Source organism: Choloepus didactylus, chromosome 18 (genome assembly GCF_015220235.1).
Source record: "Choloepus didactylus isolate mChoDid1 chromosome 18, mChoDid1.pri, whole genome shotgun sequence".
NCBI lineage: Eukaryota > Metazoa > Chordata > Mammalia > Pilosa > Megalonychidae > Choloepus > Choloepus didactylus.
In genome coordinates this window covers 31,144-44,369 of record NC_051324.1, presented here as the reverse complement: position 1 = coordinate 44,369, position 13,226 = coordinate 31,144, and the positions used below count along the sequence as shown (strand labels likewise).

The window sequence follows — 13,226 nt, the reverse complement described above, 5'->3', positions numbered from 1 at the left end:
AATCAAAGAAGTTCAAACAAATTTCCTATATCAATTCAAGGAGATGAAGGAAAATATGGCTAAAGAGATAAACGATATTTTAAAAATGTGTGAACATAAAGAATTTGAAAGTTTAAAGTGAAACATAACAGAAATAATGGCAATGAAAGGCACAACAATGAAGATTAAAAATACACTAGAGGCATACAACAGCCAATTTGAACAGGCAAAAGAAAGAATCAGTGGACTAGAATACAAGGCATTCAATACTATACAGTTACAAAAACAGTTAAAGAAAAAAAATGGAACAGTCTCAGGGATTTGAGTGACAGCATGAAGCATCCAAACATATGTGTCATGGGTGTCCCAAAAGGAGAAGAGAAGGGAAAAGAGGCAAAAGGAATACTTGAGAAAATGGCAGAAAATTTCCCGCATCGTAAGACAGACAGAAATATACATGTACAAGAAGCACAGCATACTCCAAACAGAATAAACACTAATAGACCTACTTTGAGACACATACTAATAAGAATGTCAAATGCCAAAGATAAAGAGAGAATTCTGAAAGCAGCAAAGGAAAAGACACTGATCACATACAAGGGATCCCCTATATGAATAAGTGCTGATTTCTCATCAGAAACCATGGAGATGAGAAGGCAGCAGGAAATGTTTAAGGTACTGAAAAGAGAAAAACTGCCATCCAGAAAGTCTTTATCTGGCAAAACTGTCCTTCAAAAATGAGGGAGAGTTTAAAATAGTCACAGATAAACAGAATCTGATAAAGTTCTTCAACAAGACACCTGCCCAACAAGAGAGTTTGGCAGGTTGAAAGCAATAGACAGGAGAGAGTGACTTGGAGTACTGTGAATAAATGAAGATCTTCAGTAAGGGTAAGTAAAGGGCAAATGCAAACCCAATAGCACTGTATTTTCAATATACAACACCACTCCTTGACTCCTATAAGAGTCAGAATACAATTGAAAAAAAAAAGGCAGACTTCCTGATAACGGGAACGCAAAATAGAAAGAGGCAATGTGGAACAAAAGCAACATAAAGAGGGAAATCAGAGGGATATGGAAGCAGAAAACATATATGCTACTGAAGATAAGTTAATATATTTTCAAATCAGTAGGTTGTAGAAGTTGGTTATGCAATGCAATCCTCAGTTAATCCACAAAGAAAGTGTTTTAAAAATACATAGAAACAGAAATGAGAAAGAGATCAGTCAGATGTCATAAAAGACCAACTATACAGAAAAGAAGATTGGAATGAAGAAAAAGAGAAAAAAATACATGAAATATAAAAATCAAAGGACAAAATGGCAGAAGTATTGCCTCTACAGTAATAAAACAGAATGTTAATGGATAAAACTCCCCGAAGACACAGATTGGCTGAAGGATAAAAAAGCATAATCCAACTATATGTTGTTTATAACAGACTCACCTTAGATGCAAAGACACAAGTAGTTTGAATATGAAAAGATGGAAAAATATATTTCATGCAAATAGTAAACAAAAAAGGGCTGGTATAGCCATACTAATATTGAACAAAATAGAAATTAAGTCAAAAGCTATTATAAGAGATGAAGAAGGACACTATATATTAAAAAACAGCCCACTCCACCAGGTAGAAAAAACAATCATACATATTTATGCACCAAACCATGGTGACCCAAAATACATGCGGCAAACACTGGCAAAACTGAAGGGAGAAAGAGGTGTGTCCACAACAACAAATGAAAACCCCAATACCCCATTTTTATCAATAGCTAGAACATAAAGGCAGAAAATCAATAAGGAAACAGAGAATTTGAATAATATGATAAAAGTAGACCTAAAAGGCATATACAGAACACTGAGTCCCCAAACAGCAGGACATGTAGTGTAGTATTCTCAAGTGCACATGGATTGTTCTCCAGGACAGACCAGGTATTGGGTCACAAAACAAGTGTCAATAAATTTTAGAAGACTGAAATTATACAAAGTATCTTCTCTGAACATAATGGAACGAAGGTGAAAATAAGTAACAGGTGGAGAACTGGGAAATCAACAAAAATATGGAAGCTAACACACTCTTAATCGGTGGGTCAAAGAAGAAATTACAAAGGAAATCAGCAAATATCTTGAGAGAAATGAAAATTGGAACACAACATATCAAAACTTATGGGATGCAGAATTGGGGGCAACATGGCAGTGTGAAACTTAATTACTCTAGGGCAGCTGGAAAACAGCCAAGAATGTCTGGAAAAACTGTTTGGGGAACGTCTGTGACCAGACACACACATACATCATAATCCAGTCTGGAACAGGTGAAATGGCTGAAATCACAGGGAAGACCTGTAAGTTTCCCTAGTCCCTGCCCCACTGGCACGGCACGCTGTCTTGGAGCTGATTCCCAAGGGAAAAAGAAGCAGTCTCTGCTGGGAACAAGGGGGGTGCCTCAACCGGGCTCCAATTAAAGAATTAATTAACAAATTTGGACTGCTGGATAAAAGCTCCAAGCACAGATAAATGAAGTATGAAAGGAACTGGGAGGTGTCACCCCAACAGAGAGGAGGTGGGGCTGACAACAAAACAGAGACTTTTGGAGTTGAAGGAGTTCAGAATACTGCAAAAAGGGCTGGGCCTTAAGAAAAAGGGGCACATAGAAATGGGTACCAACCCCTGCTCTTGATTGGCAAACCCAGGGAGCTGGGGTCCAGCTCAAAAAAGGGTTTCATTTTTCTTTTCCTTCCTTCCTTCCCCCCTCCTTTTTTTTTTTTTATTTTTTATTTTTCCATAGCCCATTAGAGCTGCTGGAATAGTTCTGAGAGTAACTAGTCAGGTGAAGGGGATAATTCCCTAAAGGACATATCTTAAGTTGTCTCTACTTGGTGGAAGGGAAAGTAGTTCTGCAAAGCTACAACTGTGGGCTTTAACCTTGGCAGAGAGGAGGTAGGGCTGAGAGAAAAAAAATAAAATTAAATTAAATTAAAAAAAAAAAGAATAAAGATGGTAGCTTTTGGAGTGAGCCAAGTTCAGAGTGCTGGAAAGTGGTTGTACCCTAAGAAAGGGGGGTGCAAGGAGCTGGGTACCAACTCCAGCTCTTGACTGAACTTGGGGGCTGTGGAAAGGCCCTGAAAAGGAATTTCTTCTCTTTTCTTGTCTTTTTTTTTTTTTTTTTAACATTATCTTTTTAAAAACTATTCTAAGTCACTCATTAGAGAAAGCCTCAGATATTTTCAGTTGGCAGCTAGACCAAGGCAACAGTGGAGATAAGACAGGTCTGAGAGACAAGACAATGAATCAAGCGGGAAAGATAATTCCTTGAGGTGCCTATCTTCCCTAAGGAAAGGGGGACAGGGCCCAGCTCAAGTGGCAGTGCTCCTTCAGAGAACTCAGACCCCAAGGCTGGAAAACAGAAACAGACTGAGTCAGCCACATCCCTGGCAGGGACAAGGACTGCTGAGAATTAGAGGCACCACCTCTCTTTATGCCAGCGGGGAGCTGCAAGCTGACACGTACCACCTGCTGGAGAGGATAGGAAAAGCACAGAGTCCAGAGGCTTCACAGGAGGGACTGATAACCCGCTGGGTCTCAAAATCTGTGTAAATGCAGTTCAACCAAAGTTGTGAAAGCAATGGACCTTTTACAAGTTTGATGCAATTAATGACGAAATGGGTGGTTAATATATTAATAGCACTATGTCTTTGGTATCCTGAATGATTTGGGGTGTTTACAGAAACAGCAAGATCTTTGTTTTCCAGTTTCTCAAAGGAACTCCTTCTTCTGCTGCATGTTTTGAAGACTGACTGCCCTTTGCTCCAGGCTGAAAGCCATAGAGAACCACATGTGTTATATAACTCCCTTCTCCAATCCAGGGGCTTGCTAACTCAAGAATTTTTTGCTCATTCTCTACGACTTCAAGAGGTGGCTCAGACCTTAGTTCAGATTTTCTGTACTTGGCTGTTTTTTGTAAGTCTGCCCATGCGTGTTCCACGGGATCTTCTCTCCATTCTTTCCCCTCCAGAAGTCTCCTGGGAGATAGTAGTTACTATGTGGCATGAGGTAATGACTTGAACATAGCAGGGACATGCAAGGTGGAGAAGTGCAGGGTGTTATAAAATGCTGGAATTCATCTTTATGTGCCAAGCTGAGGGGGAAGCAGGGCACTTCCTGCATGAATTAACATTTACTGAATGTTTATACAATACTAGATATATCTAATATATATATACGGTATCAAGTAAATAAATATATTATGATGAAATCAAAAGTTTCTTATTGAAAGTAGATTACAAATATTTACGCAACTTTTTAGTGTGAGATGACATACGGAGCTAACAGAAATTAGTAAATAAATCACAACAATAAATCCTCACAGTATATAAAGCTGGATGGTAATTAGACATATCCACTTCAGTGTATTTTGTTAATGTAAAATTTAACTAGACATCTGAGTACATTTTCAAATTTGAAAGAAGAGAAAAAAAAGAATTTGAAAATGGTTCATTATCTGACATATTGATTACTATGGGAAATAGGAATATACAAAATGATGAGATTGTAATCATACTGATTTTACATTTCCATGGAAATACACAAAATTAAATTGAGTGCACTCAGATTTTGAATCTTCCACAGGACAAATTTACTTTCAATGAATACATCTGATTTACAGCAAACAGCCTCTCACATGGCTCTTATGTAAACTGATAATTTAAGTCTGGACAAATTTCATCCCAAGTACTTTTAAGCAGTATGCAATAGCAGGTATTCAAAATCACGCTTGTGTTTTGAACTTCAAAAACATTTCTGTTCATGCAAGAATTTTACTTAGCACAAACTTATTCTACCTTGGAGGTGGAATATCATGTAAAATTCATATAACAAACAACTAACAAATTCAAAGGGTACAATTCAGGGGCATTTAGTACATTTTCACGCTGTGCAGTATCACCATATCGACTGATCTCTGAGTATTTTATACAGTATCAGTCACACTGAAACAAAACACATTTCGGCAAACTAAACTTAAAGGTAATTGAAGACCCTCAGTCACGAGAAATTGTGGCAGTTTTCTCATTTGAAAACGAGACAAATTAAAAAGGATATTTCAAAAAGTTTAAAGTTTGCTTTTATTAAAGCCAAGAAAGTAAAGTTGATATAAATTCTGCTATTTGGGGTAAATAATATTTAAAATAAATGTTGGGAATTGTATTACGCGTCCTTGTAAAGTTTTCAACGTTTTCCAACTACGTAAGCGTGCAGGAAAATCAGCCAACGTAAAGTAATCAAGAAAAGCCCGTGCGCAGGAGCCCCGCGCTCCCCTCCCCGCGGGCCCCGCCGTGGCTCAGCCAGGACCGGCTGCCCCGGCTGCCCCGCGGGAAGGCGGCGGTGCTCCGCGCGTCCCCCTCGGCACTGCAGACGCGCCCCCTCTCCGACTCTCCCCCAGGGCTGCCCCGGGCGGGGTCCCGACTCCGCACAACGTCCACGGCCCGAGCTGCAGCCGGCACCGCCTCCACCCCCGGGGCCCTCGGTACACGCGTCTCGCTAGGACACCGCCCGAGAAGGTGCACAAGCCACGCGGGACCCGGGCAGCGCTCGCATTTAGGGAAAAACACCTCGGAGAAGCCGCCACAAAGGTCCCTCGGCAGCCTCGGGCGCAAGGAGGAAGCTTTTACTCACCGAGACGCGGCCCGAGCGGTGCCAGGGCCGTGGCGACTCCCCCGCGGGCCCCCCGGAACCAAGTGCCCGTGCCCCGTGGGGCGGCGCCGGTCCGGGTGAACGGGGAGGCGCTTCCGGGGCGGGTGCCTCGGGGAGGGCGGCTTCCGGCGCCCTCTTCCGGCGGGAGGGCCGCAGTGCGGCCGGAGACTCGGGGCTCGGCTGGGGCGGGAAATGCGCCCCCCACACCCCCGTTCCCGCCTTGTGGATGGTGTCCAGACTCTTCACTGCCAGTGGACTGGCCCTGGGTGAGTGGGCTCCTCAGCAGTGTCCACACTGCAGGTTCGGAGAGGAGAACCCCAAGGAGCAGGAGCAGGGGAGCCTCCCCCCCGAGCCGGACTCGCCTGTTGGCGCCAGCCTGGGACCCAGGCTTCGACCCCGACCCCACCGCCTGGCAATCCCAGGATAAAGCTCCTAGTGCCCCGCAGAGGGTGTCTGCGACCTCCCCGGGAACCCCGCGCCCCGCTTGGCCGGAGTCCTCCCGCCTCCCTCGCACCAGCCCATGGCCCTGTCCAGTCCGGAGGTGTCACAGCTGGCGGGTGTAGTTATCGGGGCCCAAGGAAGGTGACCTGCCCAGGATCGCATTGCCGCCTGGAGGCATGGCAGGCCCAGCCCAGTGTTCCCAGCCCAGGGTGCACAGGGCTTCAGGGGTCAAGGAAGCCCAGCGGGGCCGCTTCGGCACAAGGGGAGGTCGAGGCCCTCCTCCGCAGCCTGCTGCTTGGACCCTGCCCCGGGGAATCCCTGCCGGGTGCTCACTGGCCTAGGGGGTGGAGGGGTTCCGGGGTGTAGGTCAAGAAACCTCTTTTGCCTTTCTCTCTTGTGAGTTTATGTTACCTGCCGCTATGACAAGTGAACATTGTCCCCAGAGAGTGAAACATTAACAGGTAATTAGAATTGTGAAGCTAGTTTTACACTGACAAAATGAACTGTTCCTGAAAGACTTGCCATCATGAGATCCAGCACCTGGAAGTTCGTGATGTCCACACACTACGAGGTGTCATCTAGTGTCTTAGGAGCTGGACTGCCTGAGTATTGGTCTCCACCTGTCACTGCGTGTGGAGTATCTTAAGGTCTCCCTGCCTTGTGTCACCATCTATATATAAAGGGGGGGGGGAGGGCGTGGAACCTCAGAGTGCTACTGTTAAGTTCCTGTGGGAACCTAGGAAAGACCTCAAAATAACATCATTAAATTTAACATCATTAAAAGAAAAAAAGAAAAAAACAAAAAAACACTGTGAACAATTCTGCGTAAGAATTTGCCATGAGTCCATCTACTATCCGTTTTGCCACAATTTTTAATTCAGAGTGTAGCCAGCCTTGACCAATTTTTTTTCATAACGGGCCCCCACGCCCATCCCTGCAGACGCAGCTCCCTCCCTAACTAGGTTGCAAAAGTTTCCATTTCTCTTTTTTTCTGAAATCCGCATCCACACACCCCATAAATAAATTCTTGTTTTAACAGCTCTAGCCAGATCAGCCTTAATAGCCTTAACAGCACAGTTAAAAGAAACTTAACCTAGGAGAAAACTATGCCTAATTATAATAGTAAAAATCACACTCCCTGAAACTGCCACAGGCTATTCCAGTGGAATAGCCCCTCCGTTTCTAATTTGTTAAACTTTCACCTCCTGTCTTAAAATTAATGGGGGACTCACCTAACCCCAGGAGAAGTTCCTGCTTTCTTCTTTCCCCACAGTACTAACTGAAATTAATCAAGTATGCACTGAAAAGAAGAGACTTGAACTTAAAATGACACTGGGACATAAAATACCTGGCCAGTGAAATCAAAGTGAGCAAGGACAACAGGAAAGAGGAATCCTGGACCTGAAAGGAAGCAAGAGGTCTGACCATTTCAAATTCCAGTAACATCACAAGCCCATTCCTCAAGATTACAGAACCCATCAGCCAATGATAATAACCAACTCACAATCCAAAACTTCAATGTTTATGAGCCAATCCCAATGTGCCAATATCCCTGACATCCCTATCCCCACTTCACTTTGTTCAATCCAAAAAATATCCCACACATTACCAGCTTAGGGAGACAAATCTGAGGAACTATTTATCTGCCTGTCTCTGTGAGACTAGCCTATGCTAAATAAACTTTTTCACTTTTCAAAATCCCTGTGTCTACTGATTGACTTTATGAGCATCAGATGAGGACTCAAATTTGGGCCATGACAAGAGTTGCAATTTGTGGGGTTCATTCATATTTTCATAAATTCATCTTCATAGAAGTGACAAGGAAAATGAAGACACTTGACCATGTTACTGCAACTGCTGTGTGCAATTCCAGTGGGAAGAAGGTGGCAGAGTAAGAATGAATCATTTAACTTAAAGATTAATGGCAGTTTTGCAGTGGGAGTAAGTTGGCTTCTTTCTGGGGACTTGCAGCCCCCCCAGGGTTCTGTTAAGCCTTGTCCTCATCTCTCCAGCCCTGCCTTTTAACTACAAACCTTAGGATACCAAGATAATCAGTTTCACCTCCCTTTGACTTGGCCATTCCCAATAAAGTTAATTTATTTCCCATAAAGTTAAATATCTAACTCTGCTTCAGTGTTTCCTGGGTTAGGAAAAATGAGGGACTGGATTTCTCCAACTGCTGAGTGTTCTGAAATTCCCTGCAGTTGTTAACCTGTGGCCCAGGGCTAGGCTAGTTGAAGAACACCATTTAACAGAATAGACTAAGAGTCAAGCTCAAACCGCAGGAGAATTTCTAAGTTTCAGATTTCCTGCATGTGAATAAAAGACTCAAACCACCTATTGGATTTGGGAGCAAAGGCAATACATTTCATCTTAAAGGGTGAGCTAAGCCCCTACTCCACAGGAAACCATCCCCTGGAGACCACCAGAACAGGTTAGATGAGAAAAGTTCAGGGGAGACTATGGAAGGAGGAGGGGATTTGAGAGGTGTGGGGAATGCAGAGACCCCGTGATCTGAACCCTGGGGGGGCTGCAAGTCCCCAGAAAGAAGCCAGAGAGGTGCTGGCAAATCCTTGGTGTCTGCAGGACCCCCGGTCAGAGGAAAGGGACGAGGGGATACCTGCTAAGATTTTATATCCACGAATGTCAGGGTTTCATGGAATGGGGCAAAAATTAAAAGTGGCAGATTATTTCAAATATACTTGTGTTTCCACAACTGGAGCAGCTGCATGCACCGTGCTGTACAGGGTACATTGAATGTGCAATGAGAATGACCATTCAAGGTGCCACTGCTGCTCTCAGAGCTGAGCCACTTGGGAGGTTGACCCAGAGACCAGCTCTGTGGTCTTCCCTGTAGTTTGAAAGCTCAGAACTGTTCTTGATAATTACACTTCAGAGCTCATTTTACGGAGCAGTGGGTAGAGCTGTGGATGAGTATCTATGTGGGAAATTGTATTTATATTATATGTATATATATGTGTGTATATATGTTTTCATTGTATATATATAAAAGTAAATAAATCAAAGTATATGCATATATATATTGTTATGTGGACACATAGATAAATTTAAAATGTATATATACATGGATATATGTACATAGTCTGGAATGAAAGAGTGAATCATTTTTATATTATGAGTGTTTACCTCTTTGAGATAAGAGAATAAAAGAGGTCATTTCCATTGATGTAATGGAGGGCTTTGAAATTTTCACCCTCCAAGTGTAGCAGAGGATACCAGGACTGCCCAAGAGCTTTCTCTCTCGAGGGTCTTCCTGACTTGGCAATAAAGGAAAATCTGGGAAGTCTCATTCCGGCATAGTGTAAACAACTCAGTATTATCAGCTGCATTGTCTAGGTTTCAACCCCAGGTCACTCACTTCCCAGATGAGTGACTTGGAGCAATTTGTTTATCCTAACTGCCCCTCTGTTTACGTTTCAGAAAGTGGTGTTGCTGATAGTGTCAACCTCAGAGGTTTGTAGGAAAATTGATATTGTAATGTCCTTAGAACAAGTCCTGGCACATTCCACTGAAATATAAGATTCGTATTATTATCTTTTTTAATTCTCAGGTGAGTCTTGACAGATCATAGGTCACAATCTTACAGATGAATGAAGGACACCACCTCCAGTAGACTCATCACTCCATTCACTGTGGGAACATTCCCTGCCACTAAGGGGCCAGTTGCTGCATTTACCAATGCTTGTCTCTCTGCTTATTATTTAAATTTTCTGTCCTTTTAGCTGCTATAGGTTTTTCTGATTCCTTGGTAAATGAACTGACCATACCCTCTTTATTAGTTAGGGTTCTCTAGGGAAACAGAATCAACAAGAGATAACTTTGAATGTAAGACTTTATAAAAGTGTCTCACACAACTGTGGGTATGCGTGAGTCCAAATTCCATAGGGCAGGCAGCAAACTGGCAACTCCAATGAAGATATTCAATGAACCCCTCAGCAGCAAACTGGCAACTTCGATGAACATATTTGTTGAACTCCTCAGGAAACAAACTGCCAACTTCAATGAACTCCTCAGGAAATGCTTCAGTGGTTAGCCAAAGAAGAAGTGAAGGTCCTCTATCAGTCTCACTTCTAAGTCTTCAACTGATTAATTGGATTAAATCCAGCCAATTGCATTCTCTCATTGTGGAAGACACGCCCTTCATTGATGTAATGAGTCACAGCTGCAGCCAGTTGACTGATGACTTAATAAACCAGCCTTCGGGTTTATTAACCAGCCACAAATGTCCTTGCAGTAATGGTTAGGCCAGTGCTTGCTTGACCAGACACATGGACACCATCACTTGGCCGAGTTGACACATGAACCTAACCATCACAGGGAGGAAGACATGTGAAAAGACAAGGCTCAGGTTGAGGAGGTCAGAATTCCTTTTCCCTGAGTGGATGCAAGGGAAAGAATGTTAGAGAAAGCAGGGCTTGTGCCTTCCATCTGGATTGAGATGGTGTTTTCTTCTCTGCTCACCTTCTATTCTTGTCTCTTCTCCCATCACCTCCTGAGAAAGGGGTATTTGGTTAGGTTGAAAGAATGATCATACATTAGGCAAGAGAATGTTCCCACCCAAGGTCAGAGTCTTAATCAGCATCAGAGAAACTATTAGAAGCCAGAAAACCTTCAATGAGGTGATAAGTCTAAATTCCCTCTGAGAGCCAACACCTCCATCCTCAACTCCACTGAGACTCCCGGCTATGCGCTCAGGTCTAGAGGCCTGGACGAGGGGCCAGGGTCCCGGACGCTCTCACGTTGTGTTAGTTGGAGAGCAAATTTGCAAAGACATTTTTGAGAGAAGTCTGATTGCAACATAAATACACATTTGATGATTATAGACAGCAAATGTAAAAATTGCCATTAGAACCAAAAATTTTGTTTATGTATTTATTTAACACTCTTGAAGAAAATTTAGGGAATATCTACAAAGAAGCATATCAAGTTATTCAATTCTAAATGACTTGTAGTAGCAAAAGAATAAGAAAAATTCTGCAAGCCCATTGACTGGGAAAACAAATATATTATAGCAATTCATTAAATGGAATATTATAAAGCAGTTAAAAAGTATGATGATATATAATAATGAATGAGATGAACATTTGCCTATGTGAGTACATTTCTAAATCCTAATAAGCATAAGAAAATGTGTGAAAGAATTATAGCTGTGCCAAATATATATATTATATATATACACACATACTGTAATACATACATTTGTAAATATATATGTGTGAGTGTGTGTGTGCACATATATGGTAAATATGGGAAGGGATTGGGCGGGCAGGTGGAAAGAGATCAGGAGGGTCAGAGGAACTGCAAAACCAGGCACCTCAAAGGCAATCTGCAGAAGGAGACTGAGGATCAAGGATGATGGAGCAAGGGAGCAATGTTGAATCCAACACTGAGTTGGGAGTGCTGGGAAACCAAAAGGAGATGGAGGAAGGAGAAGAGACAAGAGTCAAAAAAGGCAGGGAGAGGGAGGAGAGAGCATTGGAGGGGTTGTGGTGGGTGCTGTCATTTTAGTCCCTCCCAGGAGATACCGAGACCTCAACCTTTGGGTTGAGCCAGCAAAAATGTTTAAGTGAATAAAGGCAAGGAAGTTTATATCCCTGCCCCTCCAGGACCCAGAAGGAAGTTTCTGCCCCACCGAAGGGTGCTCCAAAGCATAAGACACTTGTCGGGGTTTGCTTGTGACAGCTTTTCATTATAGCCCCAGGAGTAGAGATAGGAGATTAAACTGTCAGCAGCTCTGGGAAAGTGGACTCAGCTTCCCTAGAGGAGAGGTAACATAATACTACGTGACAGTGATGAGGATGGATTGCCCTCTGCTTTGCAGAGGGGATCAAAAGTGATCCCCAAGGGTCAGCATTTTGAAGTTACATAAATTAGTATAAGCATATAAGGCATTCTGAAAATGGAACCCATTCCACGGCTGAAACATTCTTCCATTTCCTCATTTCCTGGCATCTTTGTCATTATCAAAGAAAGCCCTTTGGTAATAATAATACTAATATATGGAATTAAATGCTGCCTGATTTTGGATTCTGGGGACTTTTCTTGCTAATGTACCCATAATCCTGCAGGACTGTCACCCCAGTTTCTTCTAGAAATTACATTAATTTTTAATTCCTTTAGGGTGTCATGGCAATACTAGATGACGTTTTAAAAGCATAAGTTATGCATATTAGATCTATATGTGTGTATTTACTTATCTATGTTTTCATTCATTCTTGCCATGTATATATACGTTCAACACTACATAATAGTTGAGATCCATTTTGCATACTATACTTTTCAGTAAAAAGCCAAAGTGATTTTCTGAGTCATCAAATTCTGTATAATTATCTTTGCTTTTAAAGGAAAACAAACCCTAGAACCTGAAATACATATTAGATTTTTCAGCAACAACTTTTCCTGCTTACATATTTCAAAGGAAGAATCTACTAAGAGTTGGATATCATTTATTATTACTTGTCACAAAATGCTACATGAAGCATTTCTAGTTAACTTCATAATCCAACATTTAAAAAAAAACAGGTCATTTGAATTGTGGGTAAAAGGGTGCTACAAAGAATTGCTTGCTTTTTCCCCAGTCTGGGTTTCCTGATGGGAAACCCAGCTAGGTTTTCTACTATGATGTTAGGACCAGCATCTCCTCAGTGTGAGAACTTTAATGTTGACAACAAGCGAGTGACCACTAAGATTTCCTTTCATCCATGACATGAGGGTGTTGTAGAGTACGAATCTTTATTATTCTGTAAGTACTGCTCTATGAGTAAAGGAATTCCCATCTGTATTTCACTGAATGGCTTCTCCAGGTTGAATTAGCTGGTGTTCTTCAAGAAGATTCAAGTTTCTGCTAAAGATATTTTGTCTTATTTCCTGTGTTAGGATTACTCCTATTCAGGACTTTCTTGTATCCACCAAGGTTGTATTCTACTGATTATTAATGTGTTGTGATTCCAGACCTAGAGTTTCTCTCTAGTGGAGTTCATTCATGTTATTTAAGGGTAAATGATAAATAAGAGCATATCTACATGGATTACATTGATATAGAATTTCTCCCCTGTGTGAAGATTCTGGTTTGTTGAAAGGTTGGCACTGGGACAGAAGACT

The 13,226-nt window shown here is 42.2% G+C and overlaps 1 protein-coding gene across 3 annotated transcripts in view; it reads right to left on the bottom strand.

Annotated features, from left to right (window-relative positions):
- The window catches only part of LOC119513929 (zinc finger protein 596-like), a 45,931-nt gene extending 39,387 nt beyond the window's left edge, over positions 1-6,544 (bottom strand). For 2 of the 3 annotated variants that reach the window (XM_037809397.1, XM_037809398.1), the window contains exon 1: positions 5,646-6,542. The gene's annotated coding sequence lies outside the window, so the exon portion shown is untranslated. Of the gene's footprint in view, positions 1-5,645 lie in introns of all 3 variants that reach the window. The other variant, XM_037809399.1, reaches the window with a different exon arrangement.
- Positions 6,545-13,226: the final 6,682 nt, after the last annotated feature.